At 43.9% G+C, this 18476-nt stretch overlaps 1 protein-coding gene across 2 annotated transcripts in view; it reads left to right on the top strand.

Annotated features, from left to right (window-relative positions):
- Window positions 1-18476, top strand: part of SDK2 (sidekick cell adhesion molecule 2) — a 406671-nt gene that overhangs the window by 172094 nt on the left and 216101 nt on the right. The window lies entirely within an intron of this gene.

Below are 18476 nucleotides of genomic sequence, written 5' to 3'. Positions count from 1 at the left end.
ACAATATTAATAAAGGGAGATCATCTTATGGATGGAGATAGCCCACCAGTGACAGCGGCCGGTCAGGGGGGCCGACTCCTGCATTATACAGGCTTTGATTTAATAAAGAGAAGGCATTACTGCAATGATCATCATCAATATATTATCATAAACAATCATAGGGGAGACTGTACGGATTATCAATTTTTCTGGCAGATATTTGCATTTGCCTTGAATTGTAAGTCCCTATTCTTATAGTGTAGTGGCATCCAACCTGTTGCGAAAATCCCAACTTTTGCCTTCCCCGTCTCCAGACTACCATGTTTCCTCGAAAAATAAGACAGTGCCTTATAATAATTTTTGCTCATAAACAGACACTACATTTTATTTTTACGGTATGTCTTATTTCTCTCCCCCCGGACCTTCCCGGAATACTCACTAGAGGGCATCAGCGGCAGGATGTGCCGAGGACGTGGTGGCCCATGGACCAAGCTGCTTGCGGCACCGGCTGTGAAGGTCCACAAGGGGATTAGTTGTGTCCTGGCTGGCAACGGGCGGCCTTACTTTTGGGGGGTGCCCTAGTTTAGAGTAGGGGTGCCTTATTTTTGGGGGGATGCTTTACTTTCGGCTAGTTGGTAGGGTAGTTGGGGTGTCTTATTTTAGGTGGGCGTCCTATTTTCAGGAAAGCACGGTAAAAAATAAAGTACAAATTTCCTTAAAGGTAACCTGTTACCACTTTAATGCTGCCCGAAGAACAAGTCATCAAGGCTTTCCCCACTAGCAGTGATTGATTGGTGTAGGGAGAAATCAATCAAGCAACTGGGGACCGCCCGAGGACTTTTGCTTCAGGAAGCATGAAAATATTGGGAATATATCTTACACCGAATTAGCGAAACTAAAGCAACTCCGAGGACTCTAAAAGATGTTCTGCTGCTCCAAGACAACAGGTGCCGTTTAGTAAAATGTATTGATAGGTGGCGCTGTAGCTATGCAAATCATTCCACAAATTTTCAAAAAAAATTTTCATGTTTTCCACCACTGAACGCATCTTTAATAATTGTAATATTAACGTGAATGCTATCATTCAGATCTGACACTGATGCAGGTCTGTCCTGGTAGACCACCATACCCAGAAATCACACGGGGTGAGCGAGGAGGCCATACTGTTGGGAAATGGCTGATCACCCATGCGTCTTTAAAAGTATTTATGTAAATATGGCACCACCTATCTGTGACTTTTTGAACTAAATATATTTATTTAGTAAACTGCAAGCGTATCACCCGACGTGTCCGATTTTCATCTAATTTGGAGCAGCAGAATACTTTCTCTAATTCCACTAACCATGTATGTATGTAGCTGCCCCATCAGTTGTATTTGGGCCTAGTACTGATAAACTGGTAAGGCTCCCTTGGTGCCAACCCAATTGTAGAGAACATTTGGACATTAAGATGGTTCTCCCCTTTCCTGTTCCCAATGACCCTTGAATCTGTATGGGGCATATCACACCTTTGGCGGTCCCGTAGAGTAGAGAACTAAAGACAAATTGGGGGTTATGAGGTTTTACTTATACAGAATATAGACTCCATTTTTGCAAATTAATAATAGATCCACATTACTATGAGGGTCATTGTGCAGGACCCACAGAGTGAGTGAAATTACATGGGGCAGCGGTCCGGGTGCCCATTTTACCGGAAAGTGTATTCTAAAGGATTAGAAAAGATCTACAGCTCGGTTATATTTATACATCTTCCCAAGAGACCCCTTCAACGCTCAGGGAAACCGTATAGAGTGTCAGTGACCTGTAGAAAAACAATAATTCATGTAGGCCGGCGTCTAAAGTGCATGCATTTTACTATAGTTCATGAGGGATATGATTGACAGCTTGTCAGGTAGAGTCTTAACCAAGCCCGGGTGTGATTGATGGAGAGACTGCATCACCAGCCATTTCAATCCAGCGTTCCTAGAAGAGGAGAATCATTTATATCCGAACCTCTGGCTCTTGGACTCAGAAACACCTTTTTTATTTTTATCTCCCTCCTTCGCTTCCTCGTCCTCCCTTCATCAAAAACAACACCCGTCAAGAAGATGCTCGTCTGAAAGTCATTTCAAAAGCGCAAGGAGTTGTGAGAGCGGGAGAAGGAGGGGGAGATGTAGGAATTGGTTTTCTGATCTGCTGTCGGGGGTCTCGTCAAAACTCCGCCATCTCAGAGTAACAAATGGACGTTCTCGGTTTTAACCTGTTCATTCCCTGATAATTCTACAAATTACGTGGCTGGAGTGATAAACATATGGTCAGGTCTACAGACGCCCAAAGATTACAGTATACATTGTGATACAACATGGTTGTAGGGCAAAGTGATGGCGGTGGATGGCTGAGACCCCTTGCAATCCGAATTATGGAATGTTGACCCTCCTATTTGAATGGTGCACTGCTGATCCAGCGCTGTGTGTGTGTGGGGGGGGAGAGTTGTAACTTGCGAACCCCTTTCTATAAGCCAGACTTAGAGATGTGCCTAGGGGCCAATTACGCTTATCAGCTAAATAGACCAATAGTGTTAGGGCTAGTAAACAGCGAACAAGTAAACAATCAAGCTAAAAAATCTCCAACCATTGGCCATTGGTGGATGTGCAGCTGATGACTGACTGCCAGAAAGTAGCTGCAGGACTCATTGAGCAAAGTAAAGGTTCTGTAAATGATAGGGCTAAATCTATACGCTTCAGATAGCTCAGGCAAGTATGTATCTGTATGGGATAAGGAAAGGGTAATGTTTAAATCCAATTTTTTGATGCTTCCACATTACATGGTTGGTAGGTCTTGCTAAAATCGGAGGGTTTGGCCAACATTAGTATTTATAGGCAATGAACATGGCAAGTAGCGCTCTGTCTGAGGGGAACATTTTTTTAAAAAAACTCTGAAGAATAATATTCATAGATGGGCACTCCTATGGGCAATCCTATATTATGGTCTTAAAATGCAGATGTGTGATTATTTTTTTGCCGAGACGTCCCCTTAAAATTTTAGGTCCCTTGGATACTGCAATTCATTATGGATTGTAAGTATTGATTGAGAAGCTGAGAGTATCTGCGCTGACCACCCCATAGTGCACATTGTAGAGCATGGACTCTGTATTTATTGGTGTTGGACTTCATCCGACTGTAGTATAATCAGTGGAAGCTGTAGACAACCCTCCTCTGCTGCTCAGTCTATCCGCTGTTTGAGCAGGAAAGTGTTAAAGGGGAACCTAATTGTGTGGGGCTGGATTAATTCACTTATTCTAAATGCATCTATTCAAGAAGGAGCTTTCATTAGTCCAGTTAATTATATATAGTTTTAATGGGATGAACTAATATTCAGGAGAATAATGTCATTCACTTTCGCAGGAAACAACGATTCAATAATATTTAGCCATGAAAATAAAAAGATAAATAGTCCGCACGGCCAGAAGAGCTGATTCACTCTGTGCACTTCCAATGTCGGAGGAGCTGAACCCCCACTAATGCCTCCTAAATGGATTTTAAACTGGGGATTTTAATGGAATCGGGACACTGTGATGGCAGACTCCGTCCTCTTGAGTTGTTTGTGTTTATACTTACTGATATGCTGCATTAACCTATATTAAAAGTTTATTGCTTAACTTGTTTTCTTTGTGGGTCCAGGGACATGTTGGCACCTGTTCCCATGGGGGGGTGGGCTGCTTATGTATTAATGCTGCTGTCTCTGTGAATTGGTCGTTATGGTGGGAGCTCCCTTTTGCCATTTTCTTAGTGCGCCTTTGGGAAAGCAGCCAGTTGTCCTGGGAGCCCTGTGTGTATGTTATATTAGACATTGGGTGTTCATTCTAATTAGATAGGCCCACATATTTGGCTTGTTTTGACACCATTTTGGTTTCCGAGCAATGGTGGTGAGGCCTGAGACAGCGACAGTCCAAAGAGAGAGATGGACACCTCAAGTAGCTCTGCATCTCCTCATGGTTCGGGAGCTGGGTAGACTACATTGAGGTGTCTGAGGGATTACAGACATACTAAAAGTGAGTGTATAGAAAGCAACCAACTCTCATCTGAGCTTTTGATAGTCAAGTCAGCCCTTGGCTTAATGGCCTTAATGCCATTATTTCTAGATGAAATGTGTGTAGACTGTATGTTGTCCATAAAACTATGCATAAGATCTGGAGCTAAGTAGATCCGAGGGCTGCCCAGGAGCCACAGTCTATTGTACACTTTGCCCTGGGTGCAGCTGACCCACTGGGTCTATGTGGCAAAGTTTCAGCCTCCAGAGCTGGAGAGCAACTTAGTGGACCATATGTTTCTTTTAAGATCCCTTTTCTAGAAAAAAATGTGCTTGTTAATTATAAGGCCACGAAGCGGAGCAGAACCTGCCCATTACTCCTGTTACTCCTTCTGGAATGGAGGTACTTTGCCTACGTTTTCCCAGTGGAGCAGTGCATGGCCTATATGTCTCCACACACCAGTTTGCCTCTATCTTTACCCCTACAGTAAAAATGGTATTGACCCATTAAAGCGAATGTACCAGCTGTACATCACTTTTCTGTTTTTACCATGAATAGACTGGTGCCGGCATGTAAATGCCAGTGCCACAGTCCTTTTTTAAACCATGGCCCAGTTCCCACGCATGCCGAAGTTCTAAAAAAAAAGGACTGCAACACCGGCCTATTCATGGTAAAAACAGAAAAGTGATGTATCGCTGGTACATTCGCTATAGGCATGGTACTACTGTGTGGCCTACTCATGCCCACCACTGTACACACGAGAGGCTTCTATTTTGTCTGTTATGTCTATGGCCTTATTCACACCTTCACATACATTAAGTTCTCAGAATTTTCAGATTCACAAATACGGGTACTTTGTAACCCTTAAATTCCTATTGTGCAAGTCACACATCCTTTATTTTTGAGGATCCACAACATAAAAGAAAAAGACTGGTTGTAATGCGGTCTGCAATTACAGTATGCAAAAGAACACTGCAGAGACACCATCACGTGTCTCGACGTCAGTGAACTAGCCAGACCTTCCTCTGGGAAGGAACAACCAAGCCAAGGAATGTCTCCAATCAAGGAAACCACCAAAGCAAGGTATCCATCCACAGACAGCTGTTTCGGGGTATTTGCCCCTCATCAGTGTGGAGTAGGTTTCTGGCTAGTGGGAGCAATGACTAGTAAGTGCATGCAAAAGGACGCTGGTTGACCTCAGGGAGATCAACCAAAACACCGCAGAGACACCATCACGTGTCTCAACATCAGTGTATTCTAGCCAAAAACCTACTCCACATTGATGAGGGGCAAATACCCCGAAACAGCTGTCTGTGGATGGATACCTTGCTTTGGTGGTTTCCTTGATTGGAGACATTCCTTGGCTTGGTTGTTCCTTCCCGGAGAAGGGTCGGGCTAGTTCACTGACGTCGAGACACGTGATGGTGTCTCTGCAGTGTTCTTTTGCATATTTGATTTCCCAGGGGGCAATGTTCTAGAATACACTGATGTTAAGACACGTGATGGTGTCTCTGCGGTGTTTTGGTTGATCTCCCTGAGGTCAACCAGCGTCCTTTTGCATGCAATTACAGAATGGACTGCCCAATAGAAGTCTATGTAAGCCTCTGCATTTTGCATCATCACCATTTAAGCTCCTCCTGGCTGGTTGAGATACCTAGTGACCTCATTTTATGCCATCCCCTTTTTTTCTTGCGGATCCGCACAATATGGATGCATTCCGGATGATATTTTGCGGATTGTGGGGAAAAAATGCTGACCATGAATCCTTGGCATCCTTGAAAATAAACTATCATGTGAATGTGGCCTTAATCTTCTTAACCTTCACATAAGCAATCCAAGAGCGTGATACCAAGATGATAAAAGTGACAGTAAACGCTTATGTGAACACAACTTAGTTATCCCATCACTTTGTCGTTGGATATTGTCCCAATAGCTGGTTGGCCAAGTTTCTTATTGTAAGTATAAAGCTTCTCGGGACTGACCGGGTCCTCTGGTTACACCTGATGAAGAAAAGGTCGGTTCTGAGACCCATTAGTGACCATACCCCGTCTCCATTAATGATGCCTGTGCCTTAATTTAGAGTACCCCTTTAAAGAGCCACAGCAAAATATTAGTCTCATAGAGACGCCTGTATGTAAGAGCTAAACACCCCCCTAATATCTCGATGCATGACCTCCATGTGTATGAATAGATATTCCTTGCAGCCATTTGTATGGATTAAAAATAACAGATTTGGCTTAATTGAGAACACAAGGCCCGGGCTACCAACTCAAGTGCTCCTGTCTGCCAGGAGATCATCCATGCCGCGGCTGCTCTGAGCTGTATACCCTCTGTATACTGGTATTAGGTGAACACATCTCTGTGTACACAGGGCTTTATAACGGATTTGTATGGTGAGCCGCACACAAGCGCCAGCTCCCCGCTCCGGCCTGTCCCTCCTCCCAGAGCAGCAAGATTCCTCCAGCCATGGCAGCTTGCTGAGATATGACTGTGCCGTCTCCTGACTAACCTTCTGCAACCCCTAAAAGATTATCCAGGGACCCAGGAGAGTGGTCGTGTGGCCTTGTGTTAAAGTAGAGAGAAGAGGTCAATGACAGGAAATATGTCTCCTGTCAAAACTCTATAAATGCACTTTCAATTGATGCTCAAACGCAAGACGCTCGCTACATTGGCACGATATACTGGATACGATGGAAAAAAATATACCTATATGAGATTACACAATCTAGGCTGGTATATGCAGGGTTCCTAATACAAAAAAAGAACTCTACAGGATGACTTGTAAAGTAGGTCCAGGTCTTCTTTGTATTCGATATACAGGCACGAAGACAGCATGAGCAGCCTTACAGTGTGTGGACCCGACATACAGAATCCCATGTCTCAGCTACTAACTCCCCAGTGTTATTTGGCATAGAGGGGAAAGACTGCTTTCAAAGGATTCTCCAGGAATACATTTGATGTCTATTTGAGAATTGGCCATCAAGATTGGATTTAGTGGTGGTCACCAGTCAGCGGGTAGAAAAAGCCATGGTGCTGTTTTCTCTTTACTGTGTACCAGGCACAGCTCCATTCTTTGTTAGTGGTTGTTAATGGTACTGCAGCTCAGGATTGATCTGTTCTGAACTTGTAATACAAGGCACATCCATTACCAACATACAGGCGCTAATGTCCCATCAATCAGCTGATCACTGACAGTGCCAAAAATTAGATGAATTGATAATGATTGCCTACGGATATGCCATTAATCTTATTGCCGTCGGTTTGTGATTAGTGGGGGTCTGACCTTTTACAAAGTGCTGCAAGTGGTCCTGGTCACCTAAACGTGCTGGAAATTCCATCCAGCCCCATTCACTTCAATTCAATATCCTGCAGTTATAGTTGGCCAGGCTGCTAATTACAAGAAAAAGCAGTGAAGGGGAATAGTGGAGGGTCCCAGTGTAAAGACCTTCATTGAATATAAGCGATGGTATATGCTAGCGATATGAAATCATTTTACAAGATGGGAAAACCACTAAACTCTGCAATTACAGATTTGGCAGGAGGGTTTTTTTTCTCTGTTAAAACACTTTTTATCTTGAGTTTGCTTTATAATGACGTGCACAGTGCTCGCATGGTTGTGAATTGGTAATATGGGGGGGGGGGGGCAGGACTTCTGGAGAGGTAATGTCCTATGTAGAAGATAAAAGAAGATAAGTGGGGAGTATATAAAGCAGGAAGACATTGTCATCTTGAGGAATCTCTGGAGCTTTGTGATAGAACTGTTCAGGTGTCCAGGCCAGTATAACGTCCGTTACCCACTACCTGCTCTGGGTAGCACTGCGCTGTGATCATCTCCCTCTCTCTCAGCCTGCTTTTCCTCTGGCAGCTTCTTATGCTCTGAGCTGACCTCCTGGAGGATTGGGCTCCCTCTAGTGGCAGGCATGCACCTGTCCACCTGTATTTATAAGCTCAGCCCTCAGGCTTTGAAGTCTTCTGGCATGTTCTCCTGAGGGTATATATAGTCTCCACCTCCTTACCTCTTTGCTCAGTTATTGTTGTTTGTCAGTCAGCAACCACATCTCTGCTTTCTGGCAATCTGACACTTCCTACTGATCTTCTAGCTACATGGATCTCAGTCCATGCTCCGTTCCAGTCTGAACTTCGTCCTAACGTTCCATCCTGCATTTCTACCACAGAGTAAGAGCACCTAGTCCAGGACTTCAGCAGTCCTTCAGTCAGTGGTCACCGAGGTCCTTCTCTGATGGTAGCGACTTGGGAATTTCCTCCAGTGAAGTCCTACTGGCCTTGTGTCAGGCGCTGGTAAAAACCTGGAGCTCCTCAGACTTCACTCCTCGTGGAAGGAACGCAGCACTCCTCGGTGATCCAGGGGTCCAACTCCTCACGCTTGGACCATCCATTACAACCTGCTTCTACTCTTGGATGACAACCAACCAGATTGTGACTTTAAAGTGGAGTGTACTGTAACAGCCCGGGACCTCATGTTTCTTAAGCCCACGCTATGACCCAAGCCTATTGTCTTTTGAACAGGGCACCAATATCCTGCTAATGAATCTGCAGGGTAATTGGAAGATTTATTTCTCTATGTCTTCCTTGGGACATTCTCCCGCCGTATAACATGCAGTTGCCATCTCGATGTATTCATGATACGTCTTTACACGCAGCGTTTATTTAAGGACACGCTGTAGTAAATCTTGTCTCTATCTCTGCTTTGTCCGGATAACATTTCTTTTGTACTTTGTTATTATTGTGCTCCCAAAAGTTTTGTTCAGCTCCGTTGTCAAAGCTTCGGCATCGCTGCCCTTTACGCTACTGATTGAGTATGCAATTTTGGAAGGGGACCAGGAAAGTCAGCACAATGTGAAGAATTAATCCCTTAAGCGAGATTGCAGAATACACAGAATCCTTTATTATCCTCACATCTGACATTAACCAATCAAAACTCCGCATCTGCTACGGTTGCAGTTTGCCTTCCTCCAATGGGGGGCCGGAGGATGGAGAGGCGCAGAGTGTTATGATTGGCTGGCAACTTTTTCCCGGGTGGGTAATTGTCGGGGAGGGGTGGATTTGGATGGGGCTTTAATATTGTAAACTCGTCTTATTTATAGTGTATAGTGAAACAGTTGATCTTCATTTGCTGCCATAACCGTCAACCGATTAAAGATGAAGATGGTGTCTTCAGAGTCAGGTGTTGGCTTGTACCAGTTTATTGCAGCAAAATGGCAATAAAGTGGATCAGGTATTGATAGATAGACATCTTGCTTTCATGCACTTATTTGTATCATGCTCCCACTCTACAGTTTGGGAATGGATCACAACTTGCGAAAGAAGACGACCCCCCCCCCCCCCCTCCTTATAACGTTACTTCTTCCCGATATAATCCTGAAAAGCAGATGGGAGAATTTTATATTCGCGAGTCTCTAAGGGTGAAACACCTGCTTGGTTATTCCTAGGAATATGATGGAGGTGCATTGTGTAAGTTAGTGACAGAGCTGTGTGCAAAGGCTCCGAACAGCAAAAATCCATCTTCTCCAGGGGCAAAGTAATGGTTTCATGAAATATTAAGCAATCTCTCTTTTCTTTAATCCCTGGTCAGCCAGAGGGATATTGAAGAGGGGAAAAATAACATTTAAAGGAAGAAGCAAATGAGTTTTGTCCTTTGCAGGCATTAGATTTGCCTAGTCAGTGACTAGAGGTATGATGGGATGATAACTTAGTGTCACCTGCACAGAGGTGGCAGCGATGGGCGATAATTATTGTGATTAAGAATCCCCCATATCTTTGAGCCAGTGTGAGCATCAGGGCATTAGGTACCCAGCAGGTCCTGTCTCATTCAATGGTAACCCATTGGTGACATTGTAGAATAGGTCTGTATAGTCCATTATGACTTAGTTGTATTTCATTTACCAGCAAAAAGCTCCATAGCAGCACTAACACAGATTAATTTGAACTTGCACATTGGACACCAGCTATCTGGTTACTTTACATATCCTTGATCTTTTTATATGATTTACCCTAAAAGATTTTTATCATTCCCAGAACCCTTGTTTTGTGGCAGAAATAATAATAGAATATGTCGGAAATCTTATTAGATACTGAAGTATTGTAAGACCCTTTACCTATAAGATGTTTATATCATGTGCTATCGAAGTATTGAATGGGGGATGTTTTGTTGCATTAAAGTTATAAAGCCCCTTGAACACAGCCTCAGGGGTACTATTACACATAGTGATTATTGGCCGTAATTGGCCGATTACCGTCCATTCCATCCTAAAATCCATTTGTGTAATAGGTCATGTTATAAAACAACAATCAGCTGCCATGCACAATGTCAGCTGATCGCTGGTTTACAACAGAAACCAAAATCCTGACGCCAATAGTGACAGTCTGCTGGACGTCACTTCATGTAATAGGAGCAGTGGCATCAGACTGCCTCTACCTCCTATGGGGTCCCCAGACGATCTAATGATCGAGGCGCAAGCGAGAGCTGACCGGACAGGTCGGGCCGTGTAATATCGCCCTTGTTCTGTGGGCCATGACCATGACTTGCACAGTCCATGCATTTACCTGGGGCTCGGATAACAAATAAATTGGACTTTGTTATATTATCCAAGTTGCAGGGCTCTAGAGATGAGCGAACCGGGTTTGGGTTCGGGTTCGAATTAGCTGGGGCTGCTGAACTTGGATAAAGCTCTAAGGTGGTCTGGAAAACATGGATACAGCCAATGACTATATCCATGATTTCCCCATAGCCTTAGGGTTTTATCCAACTTCAGCAGCCACCGCTAATCAAATGCCGAAAGTTTGGGTTCGGATCGACTTGAGCATGCTCGAGGTTCGCTCATCTCTACAGGGCTCCTATAGTTGTCTATTGTGTATACTCTATACAATATTTAGTAAGGTCTTATGTTTTCGATGGATGCGGCAGTGTTGAAGAGAGTTAAAGAGAATTTTAATGGTCTTTCTAAGGCAAGGTTGACATTGCGATTCTGATGTCTGATGCATGGATGCATTGCCACCAGAATTATGTGCTGACGTATTTGACTCAATTTACTTCTGTGACCTGAAGGTAGTCCACTAGTGACTCCACTGAGCTCACTTTACGCCCTTATAGGAGTTTTCACAAGTTCTGCAGTGGTTTGCTGCACTTTTGATTGAAAACTGGTATACCTGTAGGAAGTGACACAAACATAGTCACTAGCTGACTACACTCAGGTCACAGGAGTAAATTGGGTCCGTGCCAGTCCATGCTTAGATACTCCGATACCCAGTTGTTACAGGGTGCTGAAGTATCCATGCATGGATTTTGCAGTGATTGGAGAACACCATCCTAAGCCAACGTTACTTTTTGGGTTGCGTGTTGCACAGCTCGCAGCTCTCGCGAATCACATAATTGACCTGGAATAATAATAATAAGTAAAGCGGTCTCTACAGATGATATCCGGAAGCATATGACACAGCCGCGTAAACTTCCACCTACTCTACAGTCTCCTCTCTGAACACATGCCATTGTTTGATAACACTGTTAGTCAATGAGTAATCCCCCCGAGTATACGGCAGCTACAAAAGTTTTTCCTCCTCTGAAATATTAATTCCCTCTTCTTTCCTTTGGTGATTCCTGCTCTTTACGGCTCTAATCTCCTTAATGCTGCATCCGTACGGTGCCGGAACCTTCCTTCTCTATAACAGCCTCTTCTCCTGCGTCTTCTGCGGGAAGAAAAAAAAAAGAGAAAAACTTGACTCTCCGCCAGGACAATAAGAGGTTTTTTTCCTTTTGCTATTTATTTCTACTTATTTTTTTCCTTCTATCCTCGCACGCAGGATTAGAATTTTTCAGTGCGCAGGCAGCTGGGATTAGCTCAGCTACAAGAGAGTTTAGTGTTTGCCGCTTCTTGCTACTAAGGGCCTGGAAGAATGGCTGAAATGTCATATCAAACAGCTGCCGGTGCCGCTTTCTTTTCTGCCTGCTCCCCCGGCCCCGAGCGGAGAGGAAGGGGCTGTGTGGGGATTGCTGTGCAATTGGCCGGAGTGAATGCGGTAACACCTATGAGTCAGGAGGATTAGTGAAATTGTGTTTGATGGTCAGAATTCAGGAAAATAAAAATCTCAGAGCCCAGCGTGGACTTAGCTAAAGTGTTTATTTCATTCCGGTGTGTGACGCAGGCGAGCGGAATGATGCCGTCCCTCGCCCTCAGTCCTTCAGACGCCGTAGAAACCAACACAAGGGTTGTTCTCCTTAAACGAGTTTGGTGAAGATGTGTTTATAGAAACGAGTCAACAATTTCTCACTGTGCGCTCTCGATAGTCTATTACATAAAATCTAGAGGAGATCCAAGACATCGGCAGTCATTGTCCTAAAGCCAAGTCTGTCTGTCCTCGTACCCCAAATGTCAATTTCTCATAACAGGGTTCCCCAAGTGTCAGTATCATTGTCCTGTTTTCCAAGTATGTGTCAATATCCTATACCCCAAGTGTCATTACCCTGTACCCCATGTGTCAGTATCTTCTTGTCCTGTACCCCAAGTGTCATTATCCTGTACCCCAAGTGTCAGTATCTTCTTGTCCTGTACCCCAAGTGTCATTATCCTGTACCCCAAGTGTCAGTATCTTCTTTTCCTGTACCCCAAGTGTCAGCGTCATTATCCTGTTGCCCAAGTATCACTGTGTCCTTATCCTGTACCTTAAGTGTCGGTGTGCCATTGTCCTGTACCCCTTATTTCAGTGTGTCCTTGTCCTGTACCTCGTATCAACCTGTCATTATCCTGTTCCCCAAGTATCACTGTGTCCTTTTCCTGTACCCCAAGTGTTAGCGTGTCATTATCCTGTACCCCAAGTTTCATTATCCTGGACTCCAAGTGTCAGCGTGTCATTTATCTTGTACCCCAATTGTCAGCGTGTCACTATCCTGTACAACAAGTGTCAGCATGTCATTATCCTGTACCCCAAGTTTAAGTGTATACGTTCCTTTCCATGCCTGAAAGCGCTGTGTTCACATATTGACTCTTCATATTGACTCATCATTCTATACATTCTAGGACCACGTCTGCCAGTGCCGGTGCTGCTGATTTTCCTCCTGCTCTGTTCATCCAGGCACCATAATGCCATAGAGCCTCATTAATGTCATGGGGCAATGTATATGTGTTTATTTGTGAAAATGGCAAATGCGATGATGTGCATGTTCCATGGATTAAGGAAATGAAGTGTACAGGAAAACATACATGCGATAACGTGATTTCTGCCCCGCAGAGCTTTCTATCTAAACGAGATCTCTCCAGGGATTAGTTTAATCCTCCGCCTGGTTTCGGAGCTGTTTTCTTGCTCTATACTTTTCCTGTCTGTTATGGCACAGACTCGACGTATTTCTATCCTTCCAGTCTCAGATCTCCTTACTTATTCAACATCTTCATGATTTCTATGCTATTGCTCCACTATGGCCTCATAACAACCATTAAAAAGCCAATGTTACCATGACCATTGCCATCTGTGAACCCACAGAAAATGCCTGGAGATCTACCATTATTTGGCCATGTGATGTACTTGTAAAAAACAACAGGTGTTGTAAATGGAATGACATGAGCTATATAAACACCAGTATTGTGTTTTATTTAGTTCCGCTGCATCGGGTGTATAACATCCAGCCCTTACCAATGCAGTCTGCCTATATAAACATTGGTGACAGAAGGGGTCCTCCTATACAGCTCACTGATATCAGCATGGTACTGTAATAGGAGTTATCATTGCAAAAAGTCATTGCCTAAAATCTTTTCCCTTTTGGATTTTGCTCCATCAGCACCGGTGAGTGTAAGAAAAAGCGCTTGGACCCACGGCATGTAAGCCACAAAGTAATGTATAGTGCATGTATAGTGCTCCATATCAATGTCTATGGTTGTAGAATAAGAAGACCTAAAAGCTCCTGTTGATGTAATGTGGCGAGGACCAATCATTTTGGCCATATAGTTCAGCAGATCATTGTGTGTGTTGTATATCATAAGATTTTTTTAAAAAATTGAATCGGGGGAGTAGTACCGTTATCCTCCTTTTCCGGTCGGTTCTTTCCATCTTGGCCCTAAGCGGAGAGAGTTAACAACAGGCAATAGATTCTATTTTAAAGAAGAGCAATAACATGAATTACCCTGCGAACAATTCAGCTTCCCAGCTCCGGTAAAATATCTCGCTTCTGATTAATAATTCCTGGTGGGGCCGGGATGTATAAGCCGTGGGTGATTGGTTTCCCCGAGTGTTGAGTGCGCACATCAAACATTTAAAACGTTTAAGTTGACAATTTGGAGTTTGTTCGGCTGCGATCTGCTGCGGGGCCAGCCTGAGCTCATCAAATATACATACCATCTGAGTATGAATCACATCCTATGGCAGGTTAGGTGCAGAAAGGGTTTCTCTCTGAGCCGATGTAGATTTTGTCAATGATTTCTCTAATAGCGTCTACATCATGAGATCCGACAGCTCAAAGAATAGTCTGGTCCCAAGAGCTTACCATTAGATCAGGCAGGGGAAAACAAAAGGAGGCGATGCAAAGAAATTCCTGGATGAAGACATCATTGTTACAGACCTTGAGGTCGGAGTTTAGTTTTAATTACCCAAAAGTGACGTCATAAGTCGGTGGGACTCCCAGCGCTGCGTGAGCTTGGAAATACTCGGCCCCAGTGCTCTTAAATATTTCAGATATTCTTGCAAGCGCAGGGAATTTGTATAACTTGGCTTGTGATGTGGGAAAAGTAAGACCCTCGGATACAGTGGAGGAGATTTCTTATTAGGCACTGGAATCCACGTGAAACCACCTCTAATCTTTACTGGGAATTTTAAATATACAGAAAATATTAATGATATGTCACTTATTGATGCGTTCCTACATGGAAACTATGTTGGGTTGCAGGACGGAGATAAACCTCATTGACTATGCAGCTGAAACTGATACAAAATCAGCAGCCAAGTAAAAAAAAAAAAAACTGCAAAAAGGCCCCATTACAAAGGCCGATAATGGGTCAAATCCGAGGAATATCACCAGTGTAATAAGGCCAGCAATCATCCAACAAGCAAACGATCAATTCCGGCTAATCGCTTAATTTTATTCTTGGTTAAAAATTGTTGGTGCCAGCCACACAATGTGAGTAATGGGCTAGCAACCATAAAATAATCCACCTTCGACCCCACATGTCTCTAACTAGAGAACCTTGAGCTTACTTGGGCTAGTCCAAACCGGAACGTGCACCTATCTGTTTTTCACCTAAGGCGACATCCAACTTCAGCCATCATGGTCTGGTTTGGATAAGCGTTCTCGAGGTTCACTCACCCTTATCTCTGAGTAATAGGAGATGTGCGGCTAATGGCTTAAATCTAGCAATTGTCCACTCTGCCCTAGTCTCACGATTACCAAGCTGGGTTATAGGCTCTGTAAGCAAGCGCAAATCTGCAAGATCAGTGCTTGTTTACTATGCACATATGGCCCTTAGAAATTTGAGGGTATTCCAGATTGCAGATTAACAACAGATTTTTCAGACTAAAGAAAAAAAAAACTGTGGTCTGCATGGGGACATATGGTATGCCTACACATACAAACTCCTCACCAGTCTGTAGCCCTTTGCCAAGGATCTCCCCAATATGCGGTCACTATGGTGGGGTTCTGTTTTCAATGGGACCATTTGGATAAATGTGACGTGTTGCTTTGTTTCCCCCATAGTACCACATCTCCCATTGGGTTAGGTAAAAGCATGTGTTTGTTTGTTTTTTTTGGGGGGGGGGGGGGGGGGATGGTGCAGAAATTGGCCTACTTTACTTCTGTGAACCTGACCATGCACTTATCCCCCATTAAAATAGGACATTGGCCATGTTGAAATCCTTCTTCCAAGAATACATTGTGGCCTCCGCACACAGAAGATCAGCAGGCGATCATCGGGTTTGAAGGTCTGGCCTTAAAACATGATATACAGGAGATCTAGTCGCCTGTATTTCTTTCTTGGTCTTAATTGGAGGCTTATAAGGGTTTTCAAAGTGGAAGCAATAGGGTTAGGGCTCCATTACACGTTAGCGGCCTTACTTGGTCAATTACTGGCCATTTCAGCTGGTAATTATTTGATGTAATAGGATAAGTTAAAAGGCAACGATCAGCCGTCATGCACGATGTCTGCTGATTGTTGGCTTAAAACATGACCCATCAAAACTACAACGATAACGATGGTCTGCTGTAACGAGCAGTGGCAGCAGACTGCTACTATCTTCTATGGGTCACCCAGAGCCTGGGCAGTTTCTCCCGCTGCTCCCCACGGCCCTCCCACTCGATGTCTGTGCGTGTAATAGCACAGACGACGAGCGGGGAACAAGGAGCTATCGCTGACCTGACAGGTGGGAACTCACTTGCTCCTTAATATTAGGCTAATATGGCCCTCACTTGTAGTGCAGAGAATTTCTGGATGAGGCATTAACCTGTTCACCTATTAGGACAAGGAACAGGCACCTGTTTTACTACTGGCACCATGGGATGCCCGAGGCAAAATTGGCATCTTGCTCTGATCATAAGATTTTGTACCACTTGAGATGCCCAACTTTCTATTTCTCCCATTTGAAGTCAGAAGAAACGCCGTCATAGTGAAACACAATTTCCATTGACCTATGAAGACTTAAACGCTTGCTGAACAGTCTTTACGACTTGACGTTCGGCGGTGTTAGTGCGGCTCGCGTCTGGTGTCATCCGGCAGAGATTTTAGCACCTAACTATACAGGTCGGTACTGTAGTAATTCATCAGCGAGACATCACATAGGACACAATGCAAAGTGGAGAATAATTGCCTAAAGCGACACTCCTCTAGAGAGCCCGGAGTGTCTGACGATCTATATACCGAGGATTAGCTCCATGCTGGGCAAGAATGGGCAGAGGATTATTTTAAGCAATAATCCTGCATCAGGCCAGAGCACCACAAGGGTGGACAGCAAAACAATTTCTGATATCGTACGGAGAGCCTCCCTGATGAGACGCAAATTATGGGATAGAAGATGGGAAATAAAAGCTGTCAGGGGGGCCCGACGGCTCCTTCTATTGTTTGTATACATAGCCTAAATTGGGTGCAGGATTAAGTGCAACCGAGGATGGTGGGTGGGACACTTAAGAGGCCATGATGACTTTCCTCACTGTTATATATTACTGATGTATTATCAGTGGTATCACTCTAGAATTCTATCTGTAAATCTTTTCCCTGTATATAAGAGTGCAACAAGTAGTCACAGGACCCCATAGCAAAACCTGTAATGGGGCCTTACCCCACCATGACCGACTTCAGAAGTAAATTCAGAAAAAGCTCATAATTATTTTGGCCTGTCCTAATTGGGGATAATGCACACCGTCATTTGTTTCTACAAGTATAATCTCAGCAGTTCTGTGTTGGTAAAGACCTCAGAAGAGAAGGATTTAGGGGCAGTGATTTTGACACCTTACAATGAGTCACTAGTGAAACCAGGTGTTAGGGAAAGAAAATCGTATGCTGGGCTGTATATATAAAAGGGTATGCTGGGCTGTATATATAAGAGTATGCTGGGCTGTATATATATATATATATATATATATATATATATATATATTAATAATGGTATGCTGGGCTGTATATAAAATGGTGTGCTGGGCTGTATCTATATATAAGGGTATGCTGGGATGTATATATAATGGATAATGGTATGCTGGGATGGATAGATAGATAGATAGATAGATTTTATTCTGAATAACATGTAAAACAAATAATACAAGCATTACGAAACAGCTGAATGTGTCATATTATAATTTACTGTACAGTATAGCAATCAGCATGGGGTGGATTAGGTATAGTAAGTACATAAACCTAAAAAAAACAGCAGCAGTTTGTAGATACAGGATGGAGCTGCAGATCCCCATAATTCAGTAGTGGTCTGTGTGATCACATGACGGCAATGGGGAAGGGGTGTGTGTTCCGCATGGACCAATCAGGAAGTGAGAACCACAGAGCTGTTCAGAAGGACAGTAACAGAAACGTTTCTATACAGCAGTGTGAATAGCTGAGTGTAAGTGCAGGCACATTATAGCAGCAGTGTGTATAGCTGAGTGTGAGTGCAGGCACATTATAGCAGCAGCGTGTATAGCTGAGTGTGAGTGCAGGCACATTATAGCAGCAGCGTGTATAGCTGAGTGTGAGTGCAGGCTCATTATAGCAGCAGTGTGTATAGCTGAGTGTGAGTGCAGGCTCATTATAGCAGCAGTGTGTATTGCGGAGTGTGAGTGCAAGCACATTATAGCAGTAATGGAGAGGATGGGAAACACAAAGGCTGACAGAGACGGCAGAGAGCATGAGGGAACGAGCAGGGCATATGTGGGCACAGTATAGCAGCACTCTCTGACTGGTAGAGAGGAGTTACAGCTATGAAGAGATTACCTCCACAGTCCTGTCCCCTGATGCAAGCCCCAGCCTGAAGTGGATCTGCCATGGTTTGGAAGGTAAGGGAGACTTCCTGGGTGA

This window comes from Dendropsophus ebraccatus, chromosome 14, assembly GCF_027789765.1.
Source record: "Dendropsophus ebraccatus isolate aDenEbr1 chromosome 14, aDenEbr1.pat, whole genome shotgun sequence".
NCBI classification, from domain to species: domain Eukaryota; kingdom Metazoa; phylum Chordata; class Amphibia; order Anura; family Hylidae; genus Dendropsophus; species Dendropsophus ebraccatus.
The sequence above is the reverse complement of the archived record's forward strand: the minus strand, read 5'-3'. Positions and strand labels throughout refer to the sequence as shown.